This window comes from Aquarana catesbeiana, linkage group LG05 (genome assembly GCF_042186555.1).
Source record: "Aquarana catesbeiana isolate 2022-GZ linkage group LG05, ASM4218655v1, whole genome shotgun sequence".
Taxonomy (NCBI): domain Eukaryota; kingdom Metazoa; phylum Chordata; class Amphibia; order Anura; family Ranidae; genus Aquarana; species Aquarana catesbeiana.
In genome coordinates this window covers 68353138-68368031 of record NC_133328.1, presented here as the reverse complement: position 1 = coordinate 68368031, position 14894 = coordinate 68353138, and positions in this window count along the sequence as shown.

Here is a 14894-nt window from a genome sequence, read left to right as displayed (position 1 = left end):
CCCCGGCCTAAGGCAGTGCACCCCCCCCCAGACTAGGGGGCCTCAAGGGCCACCAACAGCCTCCTCAGCACTGCAACTCCATCTTCCACCCAACTCCCCTGCCAGCATGACTTATTCATATTTAAGGGCTCACTTAGTCCTCTGTCAGGCCCAGGTTCTGCATATTTAGGAGAGACTGGCTAAGCTCTCCTAAATATGCAGAACAACCCTCCTAGCCCTCACCCTCCAGCTTCCAGAACATTCTCCAACATTTCAGAACCAGGGGGAGGCACCAGAGGGTTGTCTGTATGAGTCATGCTGCCCATAACATTAATAACCCCGACCCAGACTCAAAGACTCACAGGGTTATGACATGAGAAGCGCGAGACTGGGAGGCCACCAGAAGTAGCCGGCTGCGCTGTAGCCGTCAATCGGCTATAGTGAGGTCGGCAAGTGCGAGGGACTTGCTCTGAGCTGAGTAAACATACATAGAGCAACCATTTAAACCAGCCTGAGCCTGCCACTCACATTACCTAGATTTACTATGAACATAGAACTCACAAGCTGGCAAAGTGGTACCCTATTCCATCTTGCAGCACTGGTGGTGTAGGTGATGAGTGGGTACTTGTGCTATGCTATGCTGTCATGTGATGTGCTCTGGGCCTTCCAGCTGGGAAATCTGCTCTGCTCCCTAACCTATGCACCACTCTGGCTCCACCGCACAAGCCATGCTCACTCCACGCCGCTCCAAACCAATGCTGCTTGTCCTGCTCCCTAGCAGCAATGTACACAGGAGGAGAGGAGGTGACACAGACACTGTATGATGGTCTGGAGACTGGAGGCAGAGACTGTACCTTGCCGGCAGTGTATTTCAGTGCTGACTGCCTGTTGTTTGCGCCCAGTCGACGGCCGCAACACTGAGGCTTAGAGCTAATGCCATTACCGGGCGGCAATTCTTCTTACACACACACACACACAGTGGTGTCACTACGGTTGGTGTCACCCGGTGTGGTAAAACATGGTGTCACCCCCCCCTACATCCAGCTATAGTCACCCCTCAGTACAGACCCCCCTCCCTTAGTACAGACCCCCTCCACTAAGTATAGACCCCCCCTTCATCAGTACAAATCCCCCTCGGGACAAACCACCCCCCTCCTCCATCAGTACAGACCCCCCTCAGGACAAACCACCCCCCTCCTCAATCAGTACAGACCCCCCTCAGGACAAACCACCCCCCTCCATCAGTACAGACCCCCCCCTCAGGACAAACCACCCTCCTCCATCAGTACAGACCCCCCCCAGGACAAACCACCTCCCTCCATTAGCACAGACCCCCTTCAGGACAAACCACCCCCCTCCATCAGTACAATCTCCCCCCTCAGGACAAACCACCTCCCTCCATCAGTACAGACCCCCTTCAGGACAAACCACCTCCCTCCATCAGTACAGACCCCCTTCAGGACAAACCACCCCCCTCCATCAGTACAATCTCCCCCCTTGGGACAAACCACCCCCCTCCATCAGTACAGACAGACCCCCTTCAGGACAAAGCACCCCCCTCCATCAGTACAATCCCCCCCCTCAGGACAAAGCACCCCCCTCCACCAGTACAATCCTCCCTCAGGACAAACCACCCACCTCCTCCATCCATACAATTCCCCCCTCAGGACAAACCACCCACCTCCTCCATCAGTATAGACCCCCCCACAGAATAAACCACCCCCTCTCCATCAGTACAGACCCCCCTCAGAATAAACCCCCCTCCATCAGTACAGACCCCCCTCAGGATAAACCCCCCTCCATCAGTACAGACCCCCCTCAGGATAAACCCCCCTCCAGCAGTACAGACCCCCCCTTCCCCCCTTATGCACCTGGACGGCAGGCAGAGGAAGATTCAGTGTGCAGCCACCCAGAGAGTTACTTGCTCAGACTGTCACTCACCGGGCGGCGGGCTTGGTATAGGTCAGGAGGCAGCCACAGCAGCAGTGGGAGTGAGGAGACTCACTCAGGGCCAGCGTGGCACCGGCACATTCTGGCTGAAGAGCCATGCCTCCAAGACCCTCCACCGTGCCCGGGATGGTGTCACCCCCCCTCCCAGCGCCGCCACTGCACACACACACACTGCATTTTCGGCTGACAGCAGCGGAAGTCGGGACATATAGAGGTGGCAGCGGGGCTGCCAGGCCGTGGCCACCCCTGCTCAAGCTGCCGCCTGGGTCCCATGGACCCGCTGTGACCCATTGTAGGGTCGGCCCTGCCTATACTACACATGCTCCAGTTTCAGTGAACAAGTAAGCTGTTCAGTTCCTCCTTGTGTGAGTTTAATCAGCCCATGTGACTTTGAGGGGCATTTACTAAAACAGGAGCACTCAGAATCTGGTGCAGATGTGCATGGTAGCCAATCAGCTTTTTTTTTTTAAACTGACAATTTTTAAGATTCATTTTTGCAAAAAAGAAACACAGGACATTCACCAAACAGGTAAAGAGCATAGTTCAGACACATAAAACAGCACATTACAGTACAGTAATTAGAGCCATCTAACATTGGCAAGATATGTACTCACAATGCTAGCCAAAAGGAAAGTAGAGGTGCGGAAAAAAAAATGCATCAAGTAACTATAAAAGCCAGTGGAAAGAAGGCCAAGGCTGTCAATTTAAGTAAATCACTCTCCTAATAATGGAAAAAACATCCTAGCCCATACTACTGAAATATACACTCACCGGCCACTTTATTAGGTACACCTGTTCAATTACTTGGTAACACAAATTGCTAATCAGCCAATCACATGGCAGCAACTCAATGCATTTAGGTATTTAGATGTGGTGAAGATGACTTGGAGTCATCCTGTCTATCAACGCTTCAGGCTGGTGGTGGTGTAATGGTGTGGGAGATATTTTCTTGGCACACTTTGGGCCCCTAAGTACCAATTGAGCATTGTTTAAATGCCACGTCCTACCTGAGTATTGTTGCTGACCATGTCCATCCATGTCACAAAGCTCAACTCATTTCAAATTGTTTTTTTGAACATGACAATGAGTTCACTGTGCTCCATCAGCCCGCACAGTCACCAGATCTCATCCAATAGAGCACCTTTGAGATGTGGTGGAACGGGAGATTTGCATCATGGATGTGCAGCCGACAAATCTGTAGCAACTGTGTGATGTTATCATGTCAATATGGAACAAAATCTCTGAGGAATGTTTCCAACACCTTGTTGATTCTATGCCATGAAGAATGAAGGCAGTTCTGAAGGCAAAAGGGGGTCCAACCAGGTACTAGCAAGGTGTACCTAATAAAGTGGCCAGTGAGTGTATAGTCCAATGTGCAACGTCATGTAAGGATGTCTGTGGCGAATATCAAGAATAGCGAAAAACAAGAAAGAGGAAAGAAGGAGAGAGAAAAAAAAAAGAATCCCAGGACACTGCCCAGTTAAAGTGGAATTCCAGCCACAAACATTTTTTTTAAAAGTCAGCAGCTCCAAATACTGTAGCTGCTGACTTTTAATAAGGACACTTACCTGTTCAGGGAGCCCACGATGCAGGCACCGCCATTGTAACTAAGGGAAACTGGCAATGGAGCCTTGCGGCTTAACTGCCGGTTTCCTACTGCGCATGTGTGAGTCGCGCGGTGCTCTGTGAATGGCCAGCCTGTCTTCTGGAACACACACAGGTCCCTGGAGACAGAAGGCAGCACAAAAGGACATGACATCCTGCGCCGCAGCCTGGCTGGAACGGAAGTACACTATGTACTTCAAAAAAAGGTACTAAAGAAAAAAAAAAAAAAACTTTTTTGAATATCCAAAAATGCGGGGTGGAGGGGTGGTCTTTCCTTTAAGACCACCTCTAAAAAGTGGGTGGAACTCCACTTTAAATTGTTTATTGGTTTGTAAAGGATGGAGCGCGGAGTATCCCTACCCCTTCTCTCCCCCCAACACTCTTTTTCTCTTATTTCTCTCATTCTCCTCCACCTTTATCTGGGCCTTCTAGCCTCTCTTCTCTATGGGTAACTACAACTTCCAGACAATTCAGGGCACAGGCTAGTTTTAGGGGTCTGCATATTGCCATTGTCCCCCCACAAAGGGGGCCGTCAACTGTTGTGCATGTGACGAGTGTACTCCAGGTTTTAAATAGTGAACACATCTCTTACTACTATAACATTAGGTAAGAATGACATGCTTTGGCATAACATATTGAGGGTTATTGGCCTTCGGTGCGGGAGTGGACCGCAATGTGTTACATCAAAAACGAAAATGTGCCCTTGTTACACGAGCGAAACTAAGGGTATTGAGAATATGATTTCTTAAGTCTAATCTGAATTTTGGTACACTCCTCTCATTCTTAGAATTAACAGTGCCTGGATACTCTCCCCTATTTTTCTATGTTTGATTCATCTCTTGTGTTCTCCTGATGCATATTTATTGTCTAATGAAGGTTCCACTTCATTGTAAATTTTTACCTTTGGATTACTATTAGTAATATGTCTATTTTATACCTTTTGTTAAAATCTTTAATTAATATATTGAAATGAAAAAGAAAAAAAGTGAGAGGAAAGAGAGAGAAAGACACACAGAGCCCATACAGCCAGATTGTCAACTAGAGCCACAACCAACCTCCTCCATATAGTAATGCCGTGTACACACGGTCGGACTTTTCAGCTACAAAAGTCTGACAGCCCGTCCGACAGACTTTCGACAGACTTTCGACTGACTTTTGGCGGACTTTCAATGGACTTTTTAACGACCAGACTTGCCTACACACGATCACACCAAAGTCCGACGGATTCGTAGGTGATGACGTACACCGGACTAAAATAAGGAAGTTGATAGCCAGTAGCCAATAGCTGCCCTAGCGTCGTTTTTTGTCCGTCGGACTAGCATACAGACGAGCGGATTTCTGGGTCCAGCGGAGTTACGACGTAAAGATTTGAAGCATGTTCCAAATCTAAAGTCCGTCAGATTTGCAACTGGAAAAGTCCGCTGAAGGTCTGTGAAGCCCACACACGATCGGATTGTTCGCCGGATTTGGTCCGTCGGCGTCTGTCAGACTAGTCCGGATGAAAAGTCCGACCGTGTGTACGCGGCATTAGACTAAACTGAAGTCCCTAGCAAGCTGCAGTTTTATCAGTGAATGGGATTTTCCAGGTGGTCGCAGGATTCCCAAACCCGATTATGTTTATCCAAAGAATTGTTAAGCCAAGCTGCGAGGTATTCTACCCACTTTACATCGCAGATTCTGGTATGGCGTTCAATCAAAGAGAGAGGCTCTGTACATTTCCACTTGAGGGCAACCAAACATCTTGCCGCCGTAAGTATATAACTTTTTGGATGATTTAGAAAATGTACGAGGAGGGAGCCCTAAGAGGAACGTCTTGAGGGAGAAGGGAATCCAGGACCCAAAGAGGGAATATTAGAGAGAATGTACAGCCTGCCAGTAGGGGATAAGGAATGGACAACTCCAGTATATACAGCTGTGCTCATAAGTTTACATACCCTGGCAGAATTTATGATTTCTTGGCCATTTTTCAGAGAATATCAATGATAACACAAACATTTTTTCTTCACTCATGGTTAGTGTTTGTGTAAAGCCATTTAATATCAAACAACTGTGTTTACTCTTTTTAAATCATAATCACAACAGAAACTACCCAAATGACCCTGATCAATAGTTTACATTCCCTGGTGATTTTGGCCTGATAACATGCACACAAGTCAACACAAAGGGGTTTGAATGGCTATTAAAGGTAACCATCCTCACCTGTGATCTGTTTGCTTGTAATGTGTGTGTGTATAAAAGGTTAGTGAGTTTATGGACTCCTGACAGATCCTTGCATCTTTCATCCAGTGCTGCACTGACGTTTTTGGATTCTGAGTCATGGGGAAAGCAAAAGAATTGTCAAAGGATCTGGGGGAAAAGGCAGTAGAACTGTATAAAACAGGAAAGGGATATAAAAAGATATCCAAGGAATTGAGAATGCCAATCAGCCGTGTTCAAACTCTAATCAAGAAGTGGAAAATGAGGGGTTCTGTTGAAACCAAACCACGGTCAGGTAGCCAACTAAAATTTCAGCCACAACTGCCAGGAAAATTGTTCGGGATCAAAGAAAAACTTACAAATAACTTCAGGTGAAATACAGGTCTCTCTGAAAACATGTGTTGTGGCTGTTTCAAGATGCACAAAAGGAGGCACTTGAAGAAAGATGGGCTGCATGGTCGAGTCGCCAGAAGAAAGCCATTACTACGCGAATGCTACAAAGTATGCCACTTACAGAACGCCAAACAGCACAGAGACAAGCCTCAAACCTTCTGGCACAAAGTCATTTGGAGTGAGCCTTTTGGCCACAACCATAAAGGCTTCATTTGGAGAGGAGTCAACAAGGCCTATGATGAAAGGTACACTATTCCTACTGTAAAACACGGAGGTGGATCTCTGATGTTTTGGGGATGTGTGAGCTACAAAGCCACAGGAAATTTGGTCAAAATTGATGGCAAGATTAATGCAGTATAAAAATACTGGAGGAACATTTGCATTTATCAGCCAGGAAGCTGCGCATGGGACGTACTTGGACATTCCAACATGACAATGATCCAAAACACAAGGCCAAGTCAACCTGTCATTGGCTACAGCAGAATAAAGTGAAGGTTCTGGAGTGGCCATCTCAGTCTCCTGACCTCAATATCATTGAGCCGTGCTGGGCAGATCTCAAATGTGCAGTTCATGCAAGACAGCCCAATAATTTACAGGAACTGGAGGCTTTTTGCCAAGAGGAATGGGCAGCTTTACCATCTGAAAAGATAAAGAGCCTCATCCAGAAATACCACAAAAGACTTCAAGCTATCATTGATGTTAAAGGGGACAATACACGGTATTAAGACATGGGGTACTCTTCTATAGAGTGCATACAGGCAATCAGCTTTTAACTTCAGCTTGTTCAATTAACCTTTGACAATAAAACCTGGAAGCTGGTTGGTTTCTATGCAGAGCTGCACCAGATTTTTCACTCTCCAGTTTTAGTAAATTCCCCCCCCACCACCACCACATTATGTCATCTTTCTGGTGTCTGATGAATGACAAACCAAAGCAAAACACAAAAATACAAAGCATAGTCTTTATGAGAATTCCAGCTGAACAGAGTAAAAGAGAATGCCAATCCATGTTAATTAGCAAAAATAATGTAAACATGTTGTAAAATGTTGCATTACCAAAGTGTTTTTTTTACTATGTCATGTGACTGCAACAGAGCCACTGTCCATGCTCCTCCTTCCAATCTTTCCCTGCAGATAGGAACCAGTAGGGAAAGATCACATGACCACTGCCCAACAGATCATAGATAAGGTACGTATAAGCTTTATTTTTAACAAATGAGAAGCATAAGGATGCTTATAAACATATTTAGTAAGCTTCATACAACAATACTTTAATACTTTGGTATAATCTCGTTAGTGTTCCGCCCCCCCCCCCCCCCTCAAGAAAATAAAACATGAAAAATGTTTAAATTTGCAATTTAGGCCTGAAAAACAGGGAACAGAATAGAAAGATGTAGAATAAAAAGATGGTATTTTCAAATTTTTATATTGTGCAATATTTGTGCAACTGTTTCTCAAACCTATATTTTCAGTAAAAAAATACATTAAAAGTGAATTTAACACTCATGTTTTTGTATCTTACATTTTTTTTTTGGTACATATTGTATTCACCTTTTTTTTCAATTACTTCTAATTATTTTGAATTATTTTACTTTTTTATACTAAAATGGAGCTGTCAAGCTGCCTTTCTGATAGTATTGTGCAATGACCAGTTCACTTTATGAAGACATCGGGGGTCTGTTAGACCCCTGATGTTACCTCTGCATGCTTCTAAGCAAATTTGGTACTGACAGTACTCAATGTGTTTACATTTGGGAAGCCAGCAGCCAGAATCTGACAACTGAGAGCCTTGAAGCACTCAGAGAAGAGCATTTTCAGGTTAAAAAAAAGAGGGAAGATTAGCAAACAGCTATTCGCTGTACCTTGACCTGACCCCTAAGGGATCTGCTGTTTCTCGGGTTCCCTGTTTTTGTGCCGACTCTGCAAATAGCAATATGCACTCTGACACACCTGGCTGGGAATGGGGAATATTTAAAGCGGATATATAGGTCGTACTCCAATGGTCAAAGAGATATGAACAACAGTAGTGACACAGCAAATAGTTAAACAATAGCAAGAAATATACTGCTAATGGGTAAACAGTAGCAAGAAATACAGTATATTGTGGAAAACAAAGAATTAGCGTAGAGTGCAACCCCTTCTAAACCCTATACTGGGGCGATTCTAACTAAAGAAAGTCATACCCCCATAGCAGTCAGCAGTCTAATACACAGTGGGGGCGGAAAGGATTCAGACCCCCTTAAATTTTTCACTCTTTGTTATATTGCAACCATTTGCTAAAATCATTTAAGTTCATTTTTTTTCCTCATTAATGTACACACAGCACCCCATATTGACAGAAAAACACAGAATTGTTGACATTTTTGCAGATTTATTAAAAAAGAAAAACTGAAATATCACATGGTCCTAAGTATTCAGACCCTTTGCTCAGTATTTAGTAGAAGCCCCTTTTGATCTAATACAGCCATGAGTCTTTTTGGGAAAGATGCAACAAGTTTTTCACACCTGGATTTGGGGATCCTCTGCCATTCCTCCTTGCAGATCTTCTCCAGTTCTGTCAGGTTGGATGGTAAACGTTGGTGGACAGCCATTTTTAGGTCTCTCCAGAGATGTTCAATTGGGTTTAAGTCAGGGCTCTGGCTGGGTCATTCAAGAACAGTCACAGAGTTGTTGTGAAGCCACTCCTTCGTTATTTTAGCTGTGTGCTTAGGGTCATTGTCTTGGCTAAACCTTTCGACCCAGTCTGAGGTCCTGAGCACTCTGGAGAAGGCTTTCGTCCAGGATATCTCTGTACTTGGCCGCATTCATCTTTCCCTCGATTGCAACCATTCGTCCTGTCCCTGCAGCTGAAAAACACCCCCACAGCATGATGCTGCCACCACCAAGCTTCACTGTTGGGACTGTATTGGACAGGTGATGAGCAGTGCCTGGTTTTCTCCACACATACCGCTTAGAATTAAGGCCAAAAAGTTCTAGCTTGGTATCATCAGACCAGAGAATCTTATTTCTTACATCTTGGAGTCCTTCAGGTGTTTTTTAGGAGAGGCTTCCGTCGGGCCACTCTGCCATAAAGCCCCGACTGGTGGAGGGCTGCAGTGATGGTTGACTTTCTACAACTTTCTCCCATCTCCCGACTGCATCTTTGGAGCTCAGCCACAGTGATCTTTGGGTTCTTTACCTCTCTCACCAAGGCTCTTCTCCCCTGATAGCTCAGTTTGGCCGGACAGCCAGCTCTAGGAAGGGTTCTGGTCACCCCAAACGTCTTCCATTTAAGGATTATGGAGGCCACTGTGCTCTTAGGAACCTTAAGTGCAGCAGAAATTTTTTTGTAACCTTGGCCAAATCTGTGCAAATCTGTCTCTGAGCTCTTCAGGCAGTTCCTTTGACCTCATGATTCTCATTTGCTCTGACATGCACTGTGAGCTGTAAGGTCTTATATAGACAGGTGTGTGGCTTTCCTAATCAAGTCCAATCAGTATAATCAAACACAGCTGGACTCAAATGAAGCTGTAGAACCATCTCAAGGATGATCAGAAGAAATGGACAGCACCTGAGTTAAATATATGAGTGTCACAGCAAAGGGTCTGAATACTTAGGACCATGTGATATTTCAGTTTTTCTTTTTTAATAAATCAGCAAAAATGTCAACAGTTCTGTGTTTTCCTGTCAATATGGGGTGCTGTGTGTGCATTAATGAGGGAAAAAAATGAACTTAAATGATTTTAGCAAATGGCTGCAATATAACAAAGAGTGAAAAATGTAAGGGGGTCTGAATACTTTCCGTCCCCACTGTATACCCAGTCTCTTTTGCTGGACAGCTCGTTGGGGCCCAACTCGCACTCAGGTTAATGTTTCATTAAGTGCTGATAAAAGCACTGGCTCTGTGATACTTGCAGGCATCAGTGTTAATTTTGACGTCAAATTTCAATTTAGTTTTAGTCATAGTCTTTAGACTAAAATGCCATTTTAGTTTTAGGCATATTTTAGTCTTTTGACTAAAATGCCATTTTAGTTTTAGTCGTATTTTAGTCTTTTGACTAAAATGCCATTTTAGTTTTAGTCGTATTTTAGTCATCTGAATTGTTTTAGTTTTAGTCGTATTTTAGTCAACTAAAATCTCCAGTACATTTTAGTCAACTAGAATCTCCAGTACATTTTTCGTCTAAAATCTAATGGGTTTCGAGGGCGTTTTGCAGGCGCTATAGCGTTAAAAATAGTGCCTGCAATCCGCCCTCAAACAGTTGCTCCATTGTTTCCAATGTGAAAGCCCGAGGGCTTTCACACCGGAGTGGTGCACTGGCAGGACATCAGGAAAAGTCCTGCCAGCAGCTTCTTTGGAGCGGTGAAGGAGCGGTGTGTTTACTGCTCCTCCACCGTTGCTCCCCATTGAGATCAATGGGGCAGCGCTGGGATACTGCCGGCAAAACGCCGCTATTGCAGCGCATTGCGGGTGGTTTTAACCCTTTCTCGGCCGCTAGCAGGGGGTAAAAGCGCCCCGCTAGCGGCACGAAATGCGCCGCAAATCCGACGTTATAATGTTATAATTTATGGTATTAAGGGTTGAACATGCACTACAGACACAGATTTGGCCGTTGTATATAAAAAGTCTTTAGAGATAAAACCAAGTTTCATAAACAAACAAATATATTGTTTTTTGACAAGCAGAAGTACATTAGTACTTAGTTTTAGTTATAATCTTTTGACTAAAAGACCATGTTAATTTTAGTTTTAGTATTTTAATCATCTCAACTGTTTTAGGTTTAGTCATATTTTAGTCAACTAAAATAGTATTCATTTAGTCAATGAAAATATTTTAGTCGACAAAATTAACACTGGCAGGCAACACTGTTGCTTGTGGTCAATATATAGTGTGATTTGACCTGCAGCCTCTCACAGACTCCTGTGGTAGCAGGTGATCTCCTTCTGTTGGCAACACAGCTGGTGTCCTTCCCCTCAATCAGACAGTGGGATCCATCAGCATCTGTGGCGCTCTCTGGTACTCCAGAATGTCTGCCAATGCTCCTTTCTCCCTCTCAGGTGTGATGGTGAGTGGTTTGCTGGCAGCCTGATGAGCACTCTATCCCTCTAAACGTTCTTCACACACCTTCTTCTCTGCCCAGGAAAAACAACAACTCCTGCTATTCCTCTGCTCAGCGCTCCAATGAATATGGGATCTGTAGTTTCTTTACTCAATCTACCAAGCCAGCTCAGCCTGTCAAGAACTACACTTCCCATAATCATTCCTCCCATCGCTCCTAGCAGTCCTCATCCTCTTCTGTGTGTTCCGATTGGGTAGAGGATGGGCTTAACATTGGCTGTACACAGTTCTTTCATAGCAGTCTCTTCTTACAGCTGTGCCCATGAATATTCTCTGTCGCTAATAAGACACAGAATTCACTGTATCCCTCTGCACACATAAAAGGGCAGCAGCCACAATGAAACTGCAGACGCTCCTCTCTGCTAGGAAGGTTAATCCAGGACAACGTCACATTAGTGACGAAACGCGTCGGGAGGAGCGACATGCTGTTGTCACCGCGCTGTTTGACGTTCCACTTGCAGGGGCGCTTTGTACTATTGCTTGCTGGCCGGCTTTCTTATTGCTTTTAATACTTCTACTCCATGCTTGTAAGCATAACTTTTATTTAAATAAAATACCACCTGGTTTTACTGCTAGCGATTCCTCTTTATTTTGTTTTCGGATTATTGTGAGCACTCACACCGAGTTGACTCCAGTGGCTGACCGTTGAATACATCTACAGTCTCCAGGAACGCCTGGTTCATCGGTACTAGAGGTGCTGGGAGGATAAAAGGCCCTGGCTGGGTATTAGCCACAAGCTCAAACAGCTTGTGCAGCTGGTAAGCTTGCACTCTATGTGGTGGTGGATTCACATTGTCTATCAAAAGTCATTGAAGATTTCACTATACTGTGTTGCTACAATCACTTATTCATTTACAATTGGAGGACTCTAGGACTGTTGATTTACTTTTATTGGCTTATTCACCATAATATATTTTTTCTATATATGTATGTATCAATTTTTCTTTTTTGATTATTTATTAAGTTTATCTTTTTGGACTCATTTGCCATATTGATTTACTCACTTGAACATCATTTGTTCACTTATCAAATTTCTGTGAGTGCTATTGCTTGTAAGGGAAACCTTGCGGCTTCCCAGCCAGTTCCCTACTGTGCATGCACAAACCGCGCTGAGCTTTGTGAATGGCCCGACAGTAGGAAAAGGAGGAGGTGGGCCGAACTTCTGGGTGATCTCGATACCAAGATTACTAGGAAGTGGAAGCAGGTCCTGTCAAAACCAGGTACCCGATCCCCTGTACCCCCCAAAAGGTGCCAAATGTGGCAACAGGGGGGGGGGGGTGAGGCATATAAGCGGAGCCTCCCCTATTAGGTGGAGCTCCACTTTATGAAAGATAATGTTGTCTAGTTTTTAAACTGTTGTTTTATATCTGGGTTTTGCACAGTATACACACACACATTATCCTTGTTTACTAATTGGACTGAGCTGTCTCATAGAAAAGCATCTTTCTGAATCCATTATCTTGAACTATTTTTTTTTTAACAGCCTTCAATCAGCAAAAATGAAAGCTGGAATAGCAAACCAAGACAAAAGAAGACTAGATCAGGATAGAAAAGACTACATACTTTTAATATGCAATATTTCCTTATGACTTATAAAAAAGAAAAGAAAACAATCTTCCCCTTCAAGATATTACCCTCAGCAGCCTTTGTTATTTTATTAACATTTATTTATTGCTGTCTATAATTATTTTTTTTAATAAAAGAAAATATATGTAATTGCTACAAATCTATACTTCCATTTATTGTTATAAAATTACCTTTCTGTTTCAATCTGTTGATACTGTAGAAAAATGTAAATGGTGCTTTCTTTTAATAAGTCAACCTAGAAGCATTCTGTAAACTGTTGGAATACAAAGTGACCCCAGAAATCTTATTTCCTGCCTGTGTAATTGACTTATTGCTTTTCCAAGAAGTCGACCCTGAGCTACAGGTTTCATTCCAAGCAACCCTTGCAATAGTAATTCAATTTTTGCTGGGATGCTTTCTAAGGCTCATCCACTTCCAAAGGGGTACAGACACTGCAGCTTCTCTTATGACAACACTGAGATTGCACAAGGTGGTTATAATGAAGGGGGACTTTGCTCTCTAAAATCAGTTTGAGAAAGAACACTTTGGAATTAATAGTCATTTCTTGAGAACAGAGAAAGATATGAAAAGTTTGCTGACATCCTTGCAATATTTAAATAATTTAGAAAGGATTGTTTTTTTTTTCAATAAACCTTCAACTACACTTAAAGTGCCTTCTGCGCAATACTGTATAAGTCCTTGGGAGAAAATGTATTTTTGTCTATATATGTGTATATATATATATATATATATATATATATATATATATATATATCAAAATGCTGATGAAAACACAGAATATGTTGGAGTCTAATAAAATAACAGAGAGATTAATATATTTAAAAAAAAATATTTTAAATTATAGCTAACTGAACCACCAATACAGACAGAGCTGCAATGGTGAATTATAACAGGTTCATAGTTATTGGAGGTTTCAATAAAAGATGGTGGTTGGTTTACCAAAGCAGTAGTGCAGGTTCACTTAGCAAAGAAAATTATTACTTAGCTTAGTGAAAGAGGTGAAACTACTGTGAGTCAAAATTAATTTAGCAAAGAATACACAACAGTGTGCAAGAAATATTTTAAGAAACTGGATTTTGCTTGCACTGGAATGGTTAATGGAAGTCAACACGTTGTCACCTCTTTCTTTAACCACTTCAATGCCAGACACTTTTACCCCCTTCCTGCCCAGGCCAATTTTCAGCTTTCAGCGCTTTCACATCGCTTTTTGAATGACAGTCTTGCAAACTGTACCCATATGCTCTTTTTATAATTTTTTTCACACAAATAGAGCTTTCTTTCAGTGGTATTTAACCACTTGACGTCCGCGCTATAGCTGAAAGACAGCTACAGTGCAGACCTCAAATGCCGGGAGGGCGTCCATGTACATCCTCCCGTTCCGCGCTCTGTGATCGCTGAGTTCTTGGCACTTGGCTGATCACAGAGCAGGGTAAAGGATCTATCACAGCAGGCCCTTTACTACGTGATCAGCTGTCAGCCAATGACAGCTGATCACGGAAGTAAACAGAAGCCGGTTACCAACTTTTTTTTTTCTTCATGCTGTCAGTGTGAAGAAAAGAATAAAGCCGGTAACTGGCTTCTGTTAGAGGGACATCAGTCCCCTAAGTGCCAACCAGTGCTGCAAATCAGTGCCCTTCAGTGCTGCAAATCGGTGCCCACCAGTGCCATCTATCAGTGCCCATCATTACTGCTAATCAGTGCCCACCAGTGCTACCTATCAGTCCCCATTAGTGCTGCCAATCAGTGCCCTATCATCAATACCTCCTTATCAGTGCCCACCAGTGCCGCCTATCAGTGCCCATCAGTGCCCATCAGTGCCACCTATCAGTGCCCATCAGTGCCGCCTATCAGTGACCATCAGTGCCACATATCCGTGCCCATCAGTGCCACCCATCAATGCAGCCTCATCAGTGCTGCCTCATCAGTAACCATCAGTGCCACCTATCAGTGCCCATCAGTGCTGCCTATCAGTGCTGCCTATAAGTGGCCATCAGTGCCGCATCATTAGTGTCCATCATTACCACCTCATCAGTGAAGGAGAAAGATTACCTGTTTGCAAAATTTTATAACAAAATATGAAAAAGTTT